Below are 17,122 nucleotides of genomic sequence, written 5' to 3' on the forward strand. Positions count from 1 at the left end.
CCCTAAGTGAAAAAAGAACTGGTAGCACTTGGTCCATTAGCTCAAAGGTAACGTATAATGGGAATTACCATTCATTCACAGAAATTACACCTGCAACAGCAATAATATTATCTTAACAAACATTCTGCTTTTTCGTCATGTGCTCAACGTAAAACTATAAAACTAATCCATGTTCATACTTCAGATATATATTTTGCTACATTGCTAGCTCTAAATTGTTGTTATGATTCCTGTCCTACCCGCTCCTGTTGACTTTTTTTCTTGTCTTGTCCTAGTCAGGTAATAAATTGTGACTGTTTGCCATCCTGCCGGGATCCTGCAGGAACCCCATGACCCAAACAAATGTCAGCCTCTACAACCAGATAAAATACCAAGGGTATAAGTGTTGGATGGACCACAGCATGCAGTGTTGAGCAATCATGTGATGTAGTGAACGACTTTTACTCTAGAATACAGCCAATTATTTGACAACCGAGTGGCATTTCATTATTGCAGATCAAACAGCTGATCGCCCGACGGCGCAGCGCAGTAAGAGAGACAGACAATCAGAGCAGAGCTTCTCCTCACAGCACTAAAGTGTCTGAATGAACCAACAGACAAATATTCAGCGCTGGAAAGTGATTTCTTTAGACTTCTCAAGACTACTTTGTTCTAGTTTCAGGTTTAGTCAGACTTTGGATGGAATTATTTCGAAACACCAGCCCGTATAGCTCCATGTCTCATCCAGCTGCTCATGCTGAGCTCTCCTTATTATTACCAGGGGCAGATGTAGTGATTTGGGGGCCTGGGGCCACAGGCGCATTGTCTTATTCCCAGCCTTTCTCTTAATTTAATACAAAATATCCCTAAACTATGTCTTCAGTTTACTTAATGATAGTAAGAACGTTCGTTAAGGAAAAAGGTTGGGAACTATACTAGGTTCTATCCTAGTCTTATTTTAGTATGTGGGAGGATTCATATGCAATGAAGGGGCTTCTAAAGTTATCTGTTAGATAATTTTGGTGTTTTTTTATGCACCAAATGTGTGCATTTTCCACATCAATTTAGGGTGTAAATGTCCTTTATGACATCAAAGCAAAAGTCCTCTGCTCCTTTCATGTTTTAATTACAGGAAGGTGGGAGGGATTTTTCCTTATGCTGTACAAAAACTCTTCTTTACCTTCATCCTTCGTCCTGGAAGAGGGATCCCTCCTCAGTTGCTCTTATTGAGGTTTCTACCATTTTGTCCCCTTTATAGGGGTTTTTGGGGAGTGTTTTCTTAGTCGATGTGAGAGTCTAAGGACACAGGGATGCCGTATGCTGTAAAGCCCTCTGAGGCAAATTGTAATTTGTGATAATGGGCTTTATAAATAAAACTGACTTGACTTGATTACAGACCTTCTTGATCCATAAAAGCTCAGTCCTGATCTGTCACTCACAAACTCAGAATTCCCAAGACAGCAATATTGGGATGTCTGCATCCATGGCAACAAGTTAGGGGGACCAATCACATTTCACTCATTTTTTTGCCGTCTTACATCCCCGTGCCCTTGGAAACACGTGCACACATCACAGTCAGCATCAAAGTACATCAAAAGTCTGTAGTCATATCGATACTCAGCAATTCTCTTTAGGGGGTGCCGAGAATGTAATTTATGGATCAGGCATACAGTTATTCTGATACATTACACAGTATGTCTCTGCTGAAGTGCTCTCAGCCTTGAAGTTTCACACTGCTCTCTTATCAGACCCACTTTTGGGATTTTGACAAAGTTTTCTCCTCCGTCGCATTGTTTGTCTCCGTGCAACAGTTTACATCCATGTCTGTTAAAATATGGATGATTTACACACACTTTTCCCAGGCAGCACAAGAGATCTTTATGATCAGCACAATTTTAAGGTGGACACTCAAGATTATTGACACCAGTTTAGTATCTGACCAAATGTCCCCTTTTTTGTTCCTGAGATATGATGAGTAATGGACACAATAGTGTTTTTCCATTATAATGTCACAGTGAAGTTGACCTTTTTGAAAAAAAATTGTCATCACGTCACCATTTTAACCTATTAGACATTTGTGTGAAATTCTGTCATAATTAGCGTTAGAATTTGTGTTATTGTTTTGTGAGGACAAAGTGACCTTGGCCTTTGACTTTTGGCGGCCAAATTCAAAACAGTTCATTTTAAATCCAAGTGGACATTTGTGCCAAATTTAAGATAATATCTTCAAGGTGTCTACATCATTGCATACATGAGAATGACGTAGACACAAGGTCACATTGACCTTGACTTGTGACCACCAAAATCTTAACAGTTCATTGTTGAGTCCAATGGGACATTTCTGCCAAATTTGAAGAAATTCCCTCAAGGCATTTACAAAAATGGGACAGACAGATCAACAATCCTTAAACATAATGCCTCTAGCTGCATTTACTGCCGTCATGGAGGCAAGAAAAAGAGAAAAGTTAAAGTATTCAGAATTTTGTATTTTTCTTTAAGTAATACAAAATCGTCTAAAAAGCAATCAAAGATGTACCAGTCATTCATTAACAGACTCCCACTTCATAAACTGCCTATCATACAACCATCACTGAAGATGCACTCTGTATCTGCCTCTCTGTATCTGTTAACATGTTTGATACAAATATGAGCTCTGTTTTGGGACCAGAATAAATGAAACACTCAGCTAGCAGGCAACAAGGAACTCTGACAGATATGACCTGGTGTCAGAAACAACTCTAGGTCAGTCTGACTGCAGCAGACGGAGGATTAAAGGCTAAAGATCACCACATCGGCACACACTTACATCAGTGTACCCAGAGATTCAAATACACGTAAAAAAAATGATGAAATAACATGTAATATTTCAAACTCGATATGTGAAACAGAGGCTGTGGATTTATGTGAACTTTGATTACTTGTCTCATCTGGTTACTCAGGGTTTTATGATCAGGAAAGCTGAAGAGCGAGTCGGACTCAGGAACAGAGCGTGTAAGTGGTGAGTGAGGGGTAAGTTCTGCTCCTCGCTTACAAAGACGTTCATACCCTCCGCTGTGAGATTTTATCCATCTTCAGCCAAATCACTCACCACTCACTCAGTTTCCTTTCAAATGTACTTTATAAACTCCACAGACTTTGAACTCATAGTAGAGTAGTGAGCGGATGGAGCGCAGAGAAGACTTTAAAAAGTTGGGGCATCACCTAATCTCCCATTAAACCCCACTCCAACTTATCTCCAGCAGTCACGAAGGTCATAAAAAACCTCGGAGGTCCAGTTCTCCACAGGCCCTGACACACCAAGCCAAAGGTTGGCAGTCAGTCAATGTTGGGTCATACTGAGCGTCGGTCACCCTGACGCTTAGTCTGACCTTGTCTTTTTTTGGCCAATTGTGCATGGTGAATTGGTGTTGGAGACAGGGGGGCCTGTCGGTGTATAAACTGACTGATTGACACTTCAGCTCAGTGCAGAAGAGGAGAAATGGAAGTGAGGAAAGCAAACAAATATCTAAAGTTAAGAGGATGTGAGATCAAAACAGACTTGTTATATTAGTTAGGATTATGTGTTAAGCCATTGAGCTCTTTGGCAGAAACAGTTCATGTATGTATGTGTATGTGCATGTATGTGTAATTGTTCATTAGCGTACAGTAAATATCCAAGGGTTTCCCACACATTCATTTATTTACAGTGGCCAACCAGATTTTCAATTTTATATTTTTTGGAGCTGATTGACTTTAGATGTCATCTAATGTGATACACAGAAGTTTTTTCACATGACATCAAGAGTGCTCTGATCGGCTTGAATATCATTTAATGTGACAATTGGATCTCTTCATATGACATTGTTCTGATTGACTCTCAATACTGTACACTAGGTTTTTATCTGATACTAGTGCTATTCATGTGTTTCTCTAGTACTATTTACTGGGGCTATGTATGTATATATTGATATTTATGTTTATCTGTATATGTGTACATAAACATTTTTGTAATTTCATCTCTTTTTTTGTCATCATGTCTTATCCACGTTTTCTTTAGTTTTTATCCATTTATGCATAGAACGTATGAGCTAGCTGTTTGTTGGCTGTACAATATGCAGTTCGATTAATGTCAAGTCAACTATGTGGCCAAGATACAGGTGACATGAGGCAAGGCAACAGTTGGCCTTCATCGCCACTTTTTCTTTGATGTCAGTTTGGTGCCTCTGGGCCTTACCAGTGGAGTCTGGCCTATTTATCATTTGAGAAAGTGGGTGTCAGGCTATCATACTGCGGAGTCTGACCAAATTTCATTCACCCACCAAAAGTTATGGTAAAGAGCTTAAAAACAGAATCAGGATGGAAAAAAAGAGAGAAAAGGGTTTTTGTGATTGGACTTTTGAAGTTAAAATGTCTTCCAAGTTCTGGCCGCAATCCCATCCTGAGAGCACCATGGAAATGATTACTTTGCCAGCCAGCTGCCCTCATGAGCATGAATGATGGGCCAAAGTCAACAATCCACTCCTCCTATTTGTGAGAAAATGAGAGGCAGCAGGCTAAAAAAAATTAAATAAACAAACAAAAATAAAAACAAGAAGAACCTCTCTTGCATGGCCGTGAGCCAGAACTTTATGAAGACAAAATACTGATGTGTTAGTGTGCACTTGTTTTGCAGAAGTTTCATAAAATTTGTATTCACATTTAAAAAATAAAAAGTTTTTCTGTACAAGGATGAACAATTCTTGTACACTGAAAAATACTGAAACTGTGACATTCTTTTTTTTTTTTTGTTCCTAAAAGGACACCAGAAAATGTGTGTTTCTCTGTGTTGTCTGTCTGCAGTGCCAAACATCCCACATGGCACTGAATTTAAACCTTAGTCTATTTTTGCTTGTTTTTCTCTGTAATGGAGGAATGTTTTTTGTCGATAGTGTCTGAATAAATACACAACAGCCACACTGAAGATTCCCTGGAGGTGGAGGGCACACAGTAGAAAGTCTTGTGCTTATAGCCTTTAATTCATGTGGGTGTTGCTGAGTCAAGCAATACTGTTCAGCTCTTCGATGTACTGGCACAATAAAGGGATGCTCTTGTGAAGTTTACTTTTTATGAATTCATGTGAAATTTTTAAAACATTTAAACAGCCAGGGGAGTCTTTATGTAGAAATTTACCAAATACCTACAAACTAGTGACCTTCAGCTTCAGCTGTGCTTATTAGCAAACTTCAACATATTAACAAGCTAAAGAGGGTGAACATGACAAGAATTTTACCTGCTAAACATCTGCATTTTGGCATTGTGATAATGTAAGCATGCTGGTGTAAGCATTTAGGTGAGAGTACCACTTTGCTTCAGTATGTCTGTGCTAGTATGGCTGCATTATTTTTTATTTACTTTTTAATGACAGGTCTACAGAAGTAATGGGGAAAAAATAGCATTACTGGCTCGTGGTTGTATGCCTCTGCAATCTTGTCAAGTTGCACTTACAGTTTACACACAATGTTGCCCACGGCAGAAGATCACACACAGAAGATCTGTACAATCAGCACAGTTTTAAGTTAGGCAGCCAGGATTAGTGTCACCATTTCAGTATCTGACCAAATGTTTCCCTCTCTGTTCCTGAGTTGTGTCATTAAGTATTGGCCAGAAAAGTGTTTTATGATGTCTCAGTGAGGTTGACCTTTGACCTTTTGGATATACAATGTCAACACTGTCATTTTAACCTATGAGCTATTTATGTAAAATGTCATAATAAGCATATGGATCCTTGAGTTATGGACAAAAACGTCTTTTGTGAGGTCACCATGACCTTGACCATTGATGTTCAACCACCAAGAACATTTGTGCCAAATTAGAAGAAATTCCCTCAAGGCGTTCTTGAGATATTGTGTTCAGGAGATTGAGATACATAAGGTCACAGTGACCTTGACCTTTAACCTACAGCCAACAATATTTAATCAGTTCTTCATGGAGTCCAAGTGGACGGTTATGCCAAATTTGTAGTTATGCCCTTAAGGAGTTCATGTGGAGGCACAACAGCCAAACAAAACTTAAGGCCATTTAACATCAAATCTCTTGTATTCATCACAAATTGGCCCATCCTTATGACTAAATACAACCTCACCCGTGAGTGAGTGACCTTCTGAGTTTTCGTGATAGGTTCATTTTGTGTTTTTTGCAAGTGTTAGAAGTCTTAAGTGAATTGTTGACCAAGAAGCAGTGAAGTAAATGAGGCATAACCAGCTGCACACATATATCTGCAACAAGACAGAGAAACAAGCCACTCAGTCTAATTTTATAGAGCGCCTTCTTTTAACACATTCATTCTCACACTGATAATTGGTTTTGTACTTTTAGTATACATACGGTGCCGGAGTGCAACCTAGCTAAGCCCCTAGTGTCCTAAAATCCTATAAATGTCCTAAAATCCCAAAATTCTAGAAACATCCTAATATCCTAGAAACGTCCTAAGATTATAGAAATGTCTTGAAATCCTAGACAATACATTCAATAGCTGTCCAGACACTGCTGGTGTTGGAAAAAAAACAAGAATATTCAAAGCTGAAGGCACACACCAGCAGAGAAAAGATGTAGACCTAAACATCAAATACAGTATGTGCAGAAGCATCTTTTTATATGAGTAGGCCGCGACAGTGATGAGCGGTGTGAATGCAGAGAAGCAGGAAAATGCATCCACACGCCACCTACCCATGAGCACAGGTGACAGCATAAGATTAAGATCTTAGAAAGCAGTCGAGGAATGCAACAAAGGATGTCAGCAAGTTGCAGGTAAACACAAAGAAACCAGTGAAGAAAATACATTGCAGTGCACCAAGGCCAAAGCACTGTAGTAATGCAGAGAGTTAGAGCAGCTTTGTTATGGTGGTGCAGAGCAGAGATATACACTGAAATTTCACTTGTAGCTAACAATAACCTGATTGACTCAATTCCAACAGCTACTGCAATCAACTTATTTGGTCTAGATCCAAACGTTGAGTGTGAAGCCAATGACTTGACATCAATCTCCCACTCTCCTGCACAGAGGAGAAACTGATTACAAGAAAATTAGCTCAACAGTGCAATAAATTAGTTTGTCAGCTTCTTTTTTAGCCTATCCATCACAATTAAGTAACTGGTACACTAACAGCAAACACTGAGGTAATATTGCAACGAACCTCTCATGGTGCATTAGTGTTTCAAGCTCACACAAACAAAATTCCTCGCACCTCTCAAAGGCACCCTAAACAATGCAAACCAGTTAATCCAGCTAGCACAAGATACAAAACTATTTTGTGTTCCAAACACAAGGTATGTCAATAAATTCAGTATACTGGGATCAGGTCCAATTTAGATCTTAAGTGCAGAGGCTTTGAAGAGTTTGTGGGGAAAAAAATCCAAAAGAACTCTTCATTTACCTGAAAATGTCCTCACACTGATCTCGTCCTCTGCTCGGAGGGTAAGGACCTCACAAATCTTATTATGTTTCTACATACCACAGATATGTTACCACAAACACAGCTGTAAATGTCCTGATGTGTCATTAAATATACACGATTTTCTTGTTTATTGGTCTTAAACAATGGTCTGCTGCTTTTTCACCTCAAAGTGTCACGTCATCCACCATCCTTTCCTCCCTCGATGAGAAAGCTCATATAAATGTAATCTGAACTACATTACTAGAAATGTTGAAATGGTGAAACGTACAAATATAACATGTCTGTGGTTTCCAGAGGTTCCTTTGCGTGAAATGCCATCCTGAATGTTAATTTATTTCAACAAATTAATCAGATTTCTCACATATAATGGCAAGCATACATAAATAGGGTTGTTCATTAAAAAGACATTGACACAGATGTGTGTCTCTTTAATGAAAACACCGGAGACGTCTGCTAAATCCATTAATGCTATTATGTGGGCTTGTAAGGTGCACATCCACTGTGAATGAAACAGACAAAGGCTGTGAAATTGCATTAAGAGAAAATTGATGACAATTCAGAGTTTTGCCAAGACAATGTGCACTTTTTTTTTTTTTTGTTTTGTGCAGCCATTTCACCACAAAAGATGCTCCTAAATGTTCTGAAATACTTCCTCCTTACTCTCTAAAGTTCATCACCTTAATATGCCCTTTATCATCATAACAATTTCATCTTAATTTAGGATGAAATATGTCAAGAATCATGTCAAAGCCAGCTCTCATCATAAGAGAGCTTTATGAGTGTGACCACAGAATGCTCTGGGAGCACTTGAGCATTGTTTTCCAATCAGCAAACAGAAGAAAAGAGGTCTCCATGTGGTGCATCCCTCTAGTATCTTTGGCCCTTTGCCACAAAACCTGCTGTGAGACAGACAAGATCCAGACATCATCAAGATCCTGGTGTGGGGACAATATTATTGCGTACTCTAGCATGGCAGCATCTGGCTGTCTTACTGTCAGGAGGGAACGTAGTCAGTAGGATTGCCCACAACCAATGCAGACATAAACAATGCCCAGCCAAATATACAACGACAAAATATTCCTTTTTTAATGGAACTGATCATGGAAATATTGTCGTAAATAGGGTTATGAATTAACCCTTTGAAACCTGAATAAACATCAGTTTTCTTGTGCCACCTTCAGACGCCTGTCACAAGCATTTAAACTTTGAGCAAAGTGGTAAAAGGTAATCAGCACTGGCCTGTTATGTCCAACAAATTTCAAAAATATTCTAAGAGGTGACAAGAGAATGACCTAAAATTTAGCTAAAAAAAAGAGAGACTCATTAGAAAATCATCATTGAACTAGGGGAAAATATAAAGAAGTCTACATTTAGAATTATAACAAGTATATATTTAAAATTAGGTAACAGAGAAAAAGTAATGAACATTTTTGATTTTGATTCATTTTTCAGGTTTGTTTCTTTTTCCTTTTTTTCACTTTTTTGCTGTTTTCCTGCAGATTTTTATGTTATTTCATTTTAAGATGCGTATCACCTTTCCATATTTTTGAAAGAAATCAAGCCAATTTGCTCAGGGTTTAAAGGGTTTATGAATAAAACAGAATATAATGTAATGGCCTTATGTATATAATCTATCTTTTTTTTTTTTTTTTTTGCTGAAAAGGAGCTTTTTTTAAGGTTTACTAGAATAAAATAAGAAAAACAAAATTTGAAGCCTTCCCAGGTGATCACACAGCCGTACAATAAATATATGTGGCAAACCCAAAAGGTGTCTGCAGATATGTTATTACAGAAACCCTCTTGGTACTCAGACAGAATGTCAACATGCTGTATGAAATATTAAATAAGAGAACAAAACTACAAACAGGTCACAAAAGGCTCAGCTCATCGGCTGAAGAGCATCGTGACTGCCTCAGCCTTCACATCAAAGCAGAGTCCACGATGTTCACACTGCAGTTAGTTAAAGCACATTTGGATGAAATGTACATTGAAAGCCTGAACACTAAGCAGCACCAGTGCTAACAAGAATGTGAGCAATTACAGACACAGTGTTTCACAATATCATCACCTTGACTTCTGATACTCAATTTAATGCAACTTATTTGGTTCATTTCAGGTTCACCTATCATATTTATGACTGAAATTAGAACATTGTGGTTTGAATATTATTCATATGAATATTTCATATTGAAAACTACATTATTTAAAATAGTAGATTCATTTTTTAATGAATACAGCCAGGCAGTTAAAGCAATAGTATGAGCCTTTTCATTGACAATAAATATGTAGGTAACATAAAAAGATACATTTATAGGCTTGACAGTTTGAGAGAAATAAATAAATAAAGAATGACCACTACAAACCAAAATGTACCACAATCTGTGGATTTTGGAAACCAACTGTACAGGTTGGGTGAGTAGTGGAATTTCCAATCATTGCCAGAATAAATGTTGGCACTGCACATAGATGTAAAGCATGGATACATTATATTTGCATGCTGTTATGTAGCTGATACCTTTACCATGCAGTTAGGTTTGGGTAAAAATAAAAAACACACACTTGGTTATGGTGAGGAAAAGGTCATGTTTTGACTCAAAATACCCAGTTTGAGGAGCTCAAACCTGGTGGGAAAAGTAGCGACATCTTGGCACTATCACCATAGAAAAAATACAGGTGGGTCGCCACAAAACACGCATGTTTAGAGTCTAAAAAGCTATTGGAAACACAGCAATGACTCCCTAAAACACAACTGGTTTTGTTGTTTGTTGGTCTCAAACAGTGCCAGTGCATAAACAGCACAGTGGTCTAGAGTTTGGCAAGCATCTCTGAGTGACTAATGAAGTTTGGCTTTTTCTTGTTTTTCAACCCAAGTTTGGGAGAGAAAGAAAGAGAGAGTAGCAGGTAAGTCTCTTGATTCAGCTCTACACTCTTTGTGACAGCATGGGTGGAGTGCAACACGAAAATGCAGAAGTCTGTAATTTAAGCAACAGCCTGAGCGCCTGCAAAACTCCATAAGATGACATACCGTACGTCATCCAGCTAAAGGGAGTGAAGTTTACCACAGGTCATTGTCACATACTATCCTCCCTGTTTTGATACAAAGCTGGTTGAAAATCAGGGAAGTATCCCATGAATTATCAGACTCAAATAGGTTTTGCCACTTTTTTAAATTATTTTTTGTAAAAAAAAAAAAAAAAAGAAGAAGAAAGAAAAGCCTATTTTGATAGTAAAGGTTACCAACCCTCATTTTGGTGTTTCACTTTGGGACAAAAACAGTGTTTGAACTATAACATAGCAAGAAAGAAAACCCTCAGCACTGTTAAGTGAGGCAATTTCCCTTTATCTGGAGGATAGCTATTCCTGCAGCTTTTGTATTATCTTGTGTTAAAGCAGCTTTACCAATCTCCTCCTACAAGAGCAGCATTACAAAGACATCTGCTACACCTAAAGCTGGTCTTTCATTACTTGAGCACCTCTCATAAACACACCTGTTTCTTCTTCCTGAGCTCTGGATTCCCACACTGTCTCACCAAACACAACAATTAAATTTCAAACAGAGAAACACAGAGCTTTGATTTTCAACACAGTTGTGTAGCAGTGAAACAGATATTTTTTTCTGTTTCTTTGAGGAAGAAACTTTTTTTCAGTGAGAATAATTCTGCATGTTTAATTTGGTATCTCATAAAAAGAAACTTTTTTCTTAATAATTTGGACAATCAAACAGAACATGAATTTGTGTCTTATTTCTGTATTTTCAGCAGATGTTTTCACATCCCATCTTTGTTAAATATATGTATTTGCAATAGTAATTGGAATTTCCTATTTAACAGTGAATAGCACTTGATTTATTATTGGATTTGTATATAACTGAAAGGTAAATTTGAAGAAAGTAGTTTCAGGGCTTACAAAGGAATTTTAATTAAATGGTTCATATGCTAACTGTTTACATAGCATAGGCAAAGAGTGCTTTTCTTGAGTGTGCTTTTGCATTTCTAGCTGGTCATTAAAGGAGCTGTGGGGAGTCTGGTACAGATGACAAATACAGATCTTAAGAAATCTAGAAAATGCATTTCCTGCAGAACATGCATGTGGATGCTTAAAGCTGAAATAAATTCAAAACCATGGCTGAAAAATTGAGAAATATATTAAAAATAGCGTCTGCTGAAAGCATGGGGAGGCTTTGCTCCCGGGGACTTTCCAAAGTTTAGGTTTTTTTGTGGCATATTTTGCATTCATTTGACAGGACAGAATATGAGTGTGAAAGGGGGAAGAGAGAACATTACTAGGATTTGAAGACATCTCTAGGATTTGCTGTGGATCCCCAACTGGCACTGATAAACAAGCTCTATTTTGATGCCCTTTTTTGCTCTCTGGTTGGGGGGACAGCCGTCACCTTATCGGGGGACAGATTTAGCCTGGGCCAAAAGTTGAGTATCCATGCTCTAAAGCTTAGGATGCTGCTTGAGCATTAATATCTTCACATTACTGTTCCCTGACTCCCTACAGCTCATTATCACAGGAGGCAGTGCGACACAAAAGTCTTCATCTCCTGACAGCAGGAGACTGCAGTGCAATAGAAAATTGTCCATAAAGATGATGGATGATGGATGACTCCAGTGCATTATTCCCAACCTCCATCAATCCAGCATTCAATCACAGGCTTTTACTGGGTCATCAAAACACATATCCAAAATATCAAAAATACTGGCACTCCTGACAGAGTGACAGCCACAAATTATGAAAAATATAAACCCCCGCTCAAGCACAAATATAAAGTGTTTTATGTCTATAATTGCAGGGATCTTTCTTGACATCCTCTAAACATGAGCCTATACTGCTGTCCGAATATTACCAGAGGGTATTATCAAAATCCTTTTACAGCTCGGAGAGACAACATTCTTTAGTGTGTGTTTTGGCTCAGCCTAATTTGCATTAGAGGTTCTGATAAAATCACAGCTAAATGAATGGAGAAATCACACCAGCAGGCAGAAAGACACATTAGTCAGCATTAGTATGAGATAGTGAATGAAACTTAGAAGTTAAATTTAGTATTTCAACATTTTTTCTGTTCTCTCATCTGTGCATCTGTGATTTACTGTGGTTTTAAGAGGTTTTTTTTGTTTGTTTTTTTTTTGTTTTGGGGGGAAACTGAGAGGGAGATAAGGAGGGATCAGACAAAAGCTAATTTAAATATTATGGTGCTGCATGCATACAAACAAGTTAGGCTGAACATTCAAGATAAGAAAGAGCAAGACAAAAAACTGTCTGGAATAAACTTTTAACAGAGCGTTAAATTAAATATAACTTTTGTCAATATACAATGCAGTGCATTATCCCTTATTTTTAATGGAAGTCTGTATGTATGGACACAAGGCTTTTTGTGGGTGCAGTCTCAGAACTGTGGCAACAAACTGGCCTTTATTTCTATTTAACTGTCTTATAAAGAAATAAAAACATTGTTGAGTTTTCATTAAATAATATGATATTATATGAGTCATGATCCATTTTCAAACATGGAAATGAAAATGAAAAGTGGGTTGTTGAATTTAAATGTTGTTCATAATCACTTCCACGGTGAGACAGGAAATTTGATATTTCTTATTTGGATCCAGTAATACATTTAATGTATGTATCATCCATGGAGACCCAATTAGAGACTGCACATATCACCATATCTAATTTTTTTGTTTTCACTAATACTCTGCTGAATGCAAAAGCCCCACGTCTTCATCAAATTTATTTATATTTTCCCATAATAAGAGATAAAGATCATAATTACATGATATAGGCTTTACTATGGGATAGAAGGCAGTTCTCGTTTTGTTTTCAGACAATAAAAGTCAAAGAAGCAATCATCTCTGGAAGATTAGTCTACAAAACATTATTTAAGATTAGAATGATGTTTTTTTTTGTTTGTTTCGTTTGTTTCTGAGGCCTTTGTTACATTAAATGTCAAGTGCTACCTCTTTTGCTATTTTCTCAGTGTTTGAAGTGATTTATTATTTTTTTGGGACATGAAAGGTTTGAGGTGCTCACAAGTCTCCAACATTTTTAAGTGGCGGATGATAAAGAACGGGGGCTATCAAACAGGTATTACTGAACAGTGAGCATTGCAAGCTCAATTTAAAAGAGCACTGTGTAGACTTTATCAGCAATTACAGTGAGGATTGCAGATGCAGACAGCTAAAACTTCTCCCCTGGGCCAAGCATTAACTCTTGCTTTGAATTCCTTCAGTGTAAACTGGTTTAAACTGGTAAAAACACTGAACAAAGCAGTTTCATGTAAAAATCTGTGTTTTCCGATGCTGTTCAGCTTGTCACACAGGGGCTGCGCACTACGGTGGCCGACTCAAAAATGCAGATGGCCCCATTATAGAACCAGGGTTTGGTTTGTCTATTCTGGACTACGGTAGAAACATGGCGACAGAACCGACTCTGTGGAGAAGCCCCTCCTTATGTAGATATAAATGTCTCATTCTAAGGTTATAAAAACACACATTTCAGGTGATTATACACAAAAAAACATACCTATTATATTATATTCCATTTCTGATTATATTTCCCCCAAAATCTACACACTAGACCTTTAAATGACTTGCATTGCAGTTCATATTTCCATGGTAAGAGCAGACATTTTCACTTTGAGATGCCTTTATTTATTACCTTTATCCCCTTTATGGAAAATGTTTGACTCAGGCGTGATTCAACACATTGTCTTCAATTGTTCAGTTTCGTCTCAGATGCCTTTCCAAAAGTCCTATCGTTGGAGCTTATGAGAATTCATAAAAATTGATTAAAACATGGCAGAGCAGCAGTACAAGGCTTCTGGTAATCCGTCAGTCTCATAACATCATGAAGTTTGTTTGCTTTAACTTTGTTTGAGTTTATTGTATGTAATGGGGTTAGATGAGTCATAGCATTACTCACTTCCTGTCTGCTCTTCAGTTGTTATTTCATCAGCTCAACTTTCACTTTCACCACTGTCAATAACATTTTAAAGGGTGATTCTTACTAAAGTAAGTATTTTAAAACTGTTAATACTTTTGCAATTCCTGTCCATTATGTGTGTAATTTTTTTACAACTCTATCTTGCTTTCTCCACTGGAGTTTCCTTTAAGGCTGACACCACTCTCTCGCTGTGTCTTGCACGCCGCAGCTGCATCGAGGGACTGAAGTGTCCTCTGCTGTCTCCACTCTGTCGATCTCTCTGACTGTGTGCGTTTCATATCCTCCTCCTCCTCGTCATCGTCCACCTGGATTTCACAGTCTGACCTGTTAAATGTGAGCCATCTGAGATATGAAATGATATTGTTTGTTCTGCTCATCTCTCCTGTCACAGACCTGGCCTGCTGCCACATTAACGTCACTGATTCTTGGTCAAACAACTCTCTGTAGCTTTTGATGGATAAGAAAGGAAGAAAACTAAACCTTTTCTGAAAACTTCAATGATGGACAAAAGTTTCAGTCAGTGTGCAAACATGCTTGACTCAACACAAGGTCGTATGTAGTTTCAACAATTTCAGACTCAGTGTGCAAAGGCCTTTGGCCTGAAAAGACAGAAATCAAAATGGACAAACATAAAGTTGTAGCTGTGAAGATACACCGTCTCATCCAGGTTTTAAAAACCTTGCAGACAGGCGCATTTGCAAGTAGCTGCATTTTCAGTTCAACTCATTGTGAATCTTTGGTCTGAACTGAGCTTCTTTCCATGCAAACACTTCAACTGGTCAAAGTGTTTGCATCAAAGAGTTGCATTATGTGTCAAATAAACTTCTTGTCAGATGGTCCAACAGTGTCTAAGCCCCCCCTGCACAAAATCTCTGAAAAAGAAAATCCAACAAGCTCATTCTCTTTAGGTTTGACTTTTTCTTCTTCAAGCAATTTTTTTTTCACACGCATTTCGTATGTGTAACCAAGTGCCACTCAACAGACGCCTTTGAGGGGAAACTGTCCAGAAGTGTGTTCTCTCAGCGGGTGTTCAGAACAAAAACAGTCCCGTCTTTCAAAAACTTGCAGTGGGTGAGATAGTGGGGGTGTGTTGCTACAGTCAGTGGTGAGATAAAGAAATCCAGTTTCAAAAACATGTCCATGAGTTTGAAGGTAGATTGGAAAACACTGCCCAGTGGTATAGCATGATGGAGACAGCAGAGACATGCAAAAAGGACTTCGTGGAGAGAGATAAGGAAAGATGCACCAGGAGACGACTACAGCACCTTTCAGCCGTCTAAACAACCCTTTTTGCTTTGTGCTCACCTTGTTTATTTCATGGACACTGAAAGTGTAAAAAGCTGCAGAGCGGATGAATTGAGCTTCAGTGCTGATGAGAAAGAGCTCACGGAGAAAAACGGTGGGTTTTAGAGCAGCCACATACGGATGGATACTGCTCTCTGACAGCTGCGGTGTGAACAGGCAGCTTTGATGTTCTGCTCTTTAAACAAGAATTCCCAGCTGGAGGACGGTGTAGTCTCGCAGCATGAGCTGGTAGCGCTGTTAGAAAGCACCACTCTGACTGAGAGCAATCCAAAAATAGGATGTTTATCCTCAACTGCAGCCACAAGCTTCATTCTGCTCGTAAGGGAGAGTGAAGTGGGCGTGACAATCTGATACAGCAACACATAAAACACAATACGAACAGATGCTGCACTGAACAAAAACAATCTTTGAAAAAAATGTTGTTAGATAAGGGCAGCCTGATGTATTTGTTTTACTAATTATTATTTTAAAAATTAATTTTGTGGCTTTTGCCTATTTTAGATCAGAAAAAGGAGATGACATGCAGCAAAGGGCCACTGATTAATAAGAATGATTTCGATTTTTTACGCTGATTTTCTGCATAGAATACTTTCACTTCTAATACATTTTTCTTATTATACTTACTTACTTTTATATAAGTAACATTTTCAAATCAGGACTTTTACTAGTATCAGAGCATTTTTACAGTGTGGTATTTGTACTTTTACCTAAGCAAAGGGTCCAAACTCCTCCTCCGCCAATACATTAGTGAACATTAACCAAAAAATGATTCTGCTTTTTTAGCTTTACAAGTTAGCCGGCAGCTACTGACAACTGTTGAGGTTGGAATGTTGTTCTATATGAGCATGAACTGACGTCTTAAATGTCAGTATGATAACTGAGCTTTCCATTTGTTTTTATTATCTGTCTCACATAACAGTCACTTTAGTGACGACTGGATCTTCAAGCAATACAAAAAGGCTTTGAATGTATTTCCTCACTTGGGGCAGAGAAGTATCGGAGTGTCGTTTTAGCACGCACCTGCAGCACTTCGACCCTGCAGATAATGAAAATCAAAAACTAGACCTAGCTTTAGTATTAGCTAAGGCTAGCCGCGGCTACCTTACAAGCTTTTACTTTAGAATGCCTTCTTAATTTTAGGGCTGTAATCAATCACAGAAAATCTTGGTTGACTGAAATTCTACCAACTTTTCCACCAATCAAATGAACTCGTCACTGTCACCAGTCGCCCAACCACAGCTGAGAAGGAGTGGGACAAATACTACAAAGACCAACTGTCACAGAGGACAAATACAACAACCGCCGTTTTTGGTTGGGAAAATAAATGCTTTAGTGAACACAACGCCTAATTAAAATAACACCAGCGATAGTTAGGCCAATGACAATTAGGTCAGACAAGAGCTTAATCAACCAACTGACCAGAGGTTTACAGCCCCAAACTGAATTTAGCTGTCGAGCTCTGCCTCAATTTTTAGGTC

This window comes from Plectropomus leopardus, chromosome 15 (assembly GCF_008729295.1).
Source record: "Plectropomus leopardus isolate mb chromosome 15, YSFRI_Pleo_2.0, whole genome shotgun sequence".
Lineage (NCBI taxonomy): Eukaryota > Metazoa > Chordata > Actinopteri > Perciformes > Serranidae > Plectropomus > Plectropomus leopardus.